Below are 5,061 nucleotides of genomic sequence, written 5' to 3' on the forward strand. Positions count from 1 at the left end.
AAGGAAGGAAGGAAGGAAGGAAGGAAGGAAGGAAAACCTAAAATGATCAGATGTGTCTGTTAAGAATCACTTCATGTTGTATGTCACTGAAATGTCCTAAAGAGTTTTAACTCAGATTCTTGCGTATGGCACAGTCTGGGAAGCAGCCAGATTGATACGATAAGTTTTAATGTCTCTAAATTAATAAGTCAGCTGCAGTTTACCAACACAGCTTCCTGTGTGCAACAATCATTTCTGCATAAACTTCCGTGCCGTCCAGAATTATACATCTTACAGTTGTCTTCCTCTTAATGAAGCATGTGGGTTCAATGAAACATTAAGTTTCTATTCTTTTCTATTGCTGATTTTTTTACATATATTCAATTTTCCAAATGTATAGTTAGTTATCCATTAAATACATGAAAAGGATATTTGAGTAGTAATTGTTCCTACCAGACAAGAGTCTGCATTGTTATAAGGACTCTTATTAAATAACCAAATAAATTACAGCCTTCTTGTCACCAAATACTTTCATTCTACATACTGCAGGCACAACATTGTTATTGTACAAGGACGGTTGCTACATTAAACATCTGTATTATATATTGTTGAATCATGGGTTTCTATTCAGAAGGGATATCAGAGATAATTTGGGATCATCTCCAGTTGTCCTGATTTATATCTGGCTACTGGACATAGATGGCTCTGGAGGTAAAAGTGAGACTGTAATCCAATTCAATTGCAAGTCATGGCATCATCTTCCTGATATCATGGTCCTCTTCAAGAACGAAGGACAAACCACACAATAGAGATAATCTAGTCATAGATTTTCGATTTAGAGTAGGCAGAGACCTTAAAAGCTCATCTAAGACAGACCTTTCTCTTTATAGATGAGACCCAGAGATTAAATGACTTACTCAGTGTCACACAGGTAGCTAATAACAGAGCTAAAATTTGAATCTAGGCCCTCTGGTGTTAAATCCAGAATTTATTCTACTTCCCTAGCCCCTTACTTTACAAATGAGAAAACAGAGGCCTGAGATTTAATGACTTTGCCCAAAGTCACATAGAAAAAAGATGGTAGACAGGATGTTACTTTTGTTTCCATATGATTTGCTTTCTGAACTAAAAACTGAAGAAATGTAAATCTAGAAGTATCTAGTCCATCCATCTTTCAAAACTTTGGTGAAATGATGTTTTATTCTGACAATAGGGGATAGAACCTGGACCTGTGATTTCATTGGTACAGGGAACTCCCAAAGAGGAAACCCTCTTTGCAGGTGGTACATTCATCAAAACTTAAAATATTAGAGAGTTATCTAGAGCAATGGCATCAAACTGAAATAAAAACAGTCCCACTAATCCATATATAAGAAGACGTACCCCTTTATTGACTGAATTTAAAAATGTAATGTTATCTTTTATTGTATTTTTATTTATTTTGTTAAATATTCCCTCTTGTTCAGTTTCAGTCATGTCTGACTCTTTGTGATCTCATTGGGGGTGTTCTTGGAAGAGATAGTGGAGTGGCTTTCCATTTCCTTTTCCAGCCCATTTTATGGAGGAGGAAACTGAAGTAAACAGGGTTAAATAGTTTGCTCAGGGTCACACAGTTGGTAAGTGCCTAAGGCCATATTTGACTTTAGGAAGATGAATCCTCCTGACTCCAGGCCCAGCACTTTATCTACTATGCCACCTCGCTATCTAGACTTTACTACAAAGGAACATTTTTTGCTGAAGGGGAAAGCAGAAAGAAAGGAAGAGAAATATAGGGAAGTGATTGCACTATAAGACAAATGCGATAGCATTAAAACATTTTTTTTAATTAAATTCCTCTTAGTGCCTTAAAAAAAGCAAACAAAGGAAATGATGTAATTTTCCTAAGCTCACTCAGGAAGTGAACAGTAGAATAGCCACTAGGATGTATTTCCTGATTCGGTCTTGCACTGTACCTACACTAATAGAATTCATTAGCCACTGGGTCAGTATCTAAACCATCCCTCCCAAAAGCCCTTTGGACATTTTTTAAATGAAGAGAAAAGTTTATCTCCATGCCCTTGCCAACCTTCAATGTGATTAATTACACTCTGCCTACTAAAATTGTCTCTATGCTTTCAATTGGATAATGTTTTCTGCCTCATTTCCCATCCAAATTCAAATTCAGCAATGCTGTGGCTACTAGGCATACAGAAATCCATGTGTACAAAACAGACTACTTTGCAGGGCCCAGGGGCTTTTGTATCATTGTCAGCCACTGGGAAGAGTTAGATCTGCCTAAATGGAAATTACTATAATATATGATTCTGTTTTGCTCATGACATGAAAAAAATTTGTAATATCCTTCCCCATCAACACATCTTTTTTTACCTGTAATGTAGTCATGGTTCCTGAAGTTGGTCTTCTAAGGGCCCTGCATTTTAGCCTCATTTATTTCTGTGAAGCTTAGCGGGCAATCATTCTATTTTGTCTGAAGCACATGATCTATGTGCTGGTGGCTGGCTCCAGGCAGAATCCAAAACGTATCTATGGGCAGAAATTATCCCTGGGAAGCCTATAGGGTGCTCTGTGTTCTCCAAGATGAAAAGTGCTATGTAAATACAAAACAGCATTATAGCTTCATTATAGGTTTTAATAATTAATTTCCAAAAAAGTAAATAAAACTAAGTGAAGGCCCTATCACTGAGCTGCCAATCCCATGAATGTTTTTCATTGAGATATGATATTCTTAAAATGTATTTATGATCAGTGTCATCTTTAATATCCTGGATAAGATGGCCCCTGGCCAAAGAACTAAAATATGTCTGATGCCTTTTCCAGTGGTTAAATGGAATTTTTTAAAACCCAGGCTACTACTCTCAAAAAAAAGGAGAGGGGGAACCAATAAGATGAAAACTGACTCTGTCACATACTCTTTGGGTGACCTTGGGAAAGTTATTTAACTTCTTTTTCTTCTATAAATTATAAGTACATACATGTAATACTATTGAGCTGTAAGAAATGAAGAAATGATTGCAAAGAAACTTGGAAAGATTTGTACATACTGATGCAGGGTAAAGTGAGTAGAACACAATAAAACAATTTATACTATATCAATATTGCTTTAAAAAATAATAATAATTCTGATGGGGCAGCCAGGTAGCACAGTGAGTAAGAGCACCGGCTCCAGTGTTGAGAAGACCTGGAGATCGAATCCCGGGCTCAGATACTTAGCACCCACCCAGAAACAACTGGCCGTGTAACCTTGAGCAAGTTACTTAACCTCAATTGCTTAGGGGCAGCCAGGTGGTTCAGCAAGTAAGAGCACTGGCTCCAGTGTCGGGATTGACCTAGATCAAATCCAGGCTTGGATACTCAGCACCACACCCAGAAATAACTGGCCATGTAACCTTGAGCAAGTTACTTAACCCCGATTGCTTTAAAAAATAATAATAATAATAATTCTGATCAACCAGGATACCAGAGGACTGAGGATGACATAATAGACTAATTCACATCTTTTTTATATGGACAACCTGTAAATTTATTTTGTTTGATTAGGTTAACATGATCCAGTTGTTCTATATTCCTTTCTCTTTTTTCAGTTGAGTGAGGGAAGGAGAAAAAATAGATGCATTATAATTGATAAAAGTCCATTTAAATGAAGGTCTGAATAAGGTGTTTGAACAAAGGTCCCTTGCAAGTCTAAAATATTTTAAATTATATGTTATTTTCATAACCACTAAAACTAACATGAATTTTGGTCTCATTGTTTTCATGAGACGCTAATGTGATGTTCTTCTTACATCAGTCAAACATATTACAAGAGGATCATTCATAATAGCTCATATTTACATAGTCTTTTATAAATTACAAAGCACATGTGCAGTATAGTATGTCTCCTTTGAGTTTTACAACAACTCTGTGAGGTGAGTGTTCACTATTGAAAGAGGTCTGTGATTGTCACAATGCAGATGCTCTTTCTGATGACATGAGTCTCAACCTACCCATGCCTGCCAATCCTGTGTGATGTTTGCACCTGCCTGTTCCTTCTTCTCTAGAGAAGGTCCATGTAACCTAGTAGAGGTTTTCTTCACTATCTCTCAGATTTTGGAGGATACCAGTGGACCATAGGGGCTATCCATCTGCTATCTCTCTTCCTTAGTCAGAAGACCAAGCCCTTCTTCTCTTTCAATTATACATTTCCCTAATGACATCATTACCTTTGTTCTTCAAGTTTTCTTATCTGTAGCATGCTACAGCCTTGTTAACACGCATCATGAGCTTCTTCATTGCCCTCTGTGGGATATTTATTTTTAGTTCATCAGAAATGATTGCATTCCATGTCTCACAATTGCATAATATCACCAGATGAGTATTGACACTAGTAGGTGGGTCTTTATTTCTTATAGCACAATAGTATTCTATCATAATCATATGCCACAACTTATTCAGCCATTCCCCAATCAATGGACATCCCCTCAGTTTCTAGTTCTTTGTCACCACAAAGAGAACTTCTATAAATATTATAGAACATATAGCTTCCTTTTCCTTTTTCTGTGATCACCTTGGAAAACAGACCTAATGGTAGTATTGCTAAGTCAAAGGGTATATACAATTTTAAACTCTTTGGGCAGAGTTTCAGATTGCTCTTCAAAATGGTTGGATCAGTTCTCAGTTCCACTAATAATGTATTAGTTTCCCAATCTTTCCACATCCACTGCAACATCTGTCATTTTCCCCTTCATTCATTTTAGCCAATCTGAAAGGTGGGAGATGCCATCTCACAGTTGTTTTAATTTACATTTCTCTAATCAATAATGATTTAGAGCATTTTTTCATATGACTATATATAGTATTGGTTTCTTTTTCAAAAAACTGCCTGTTCATACCCTTTGACATTTATTGATTTGGTAATGGCTCATATTCTTATAAATTTTACTCGTTTCTCTTTATATTTGAAATATGAGCTCATCATACAAGAAACTATAAAAACTTTTCTGAGTTTCCTACTTTTTTACTAATCTTGGCTACATCAGTTTTATTTGTACAAAAACTTTTTAATATGGGAACATGGAACCAAGATGGCAGAGAAAGGGGAGTGAC

Source organism: Petaurus breviceps, unplaced genomic scaffold (assembly GCF_028583685.1).
Source record: "Petaurus breviceps papuanus isolate PSGF00001 unplaced genomic scaffold, PetGlider_PUasm1.0 221, whole genome shotgun sequence".
NCBI classification, from domain to species: domain Eukaryota; kingdom Metazoa; phylum Chordata; class Mammalia; order Diprotodontia; family Petauridae; genus Petaurus; species Petaurus breviceps.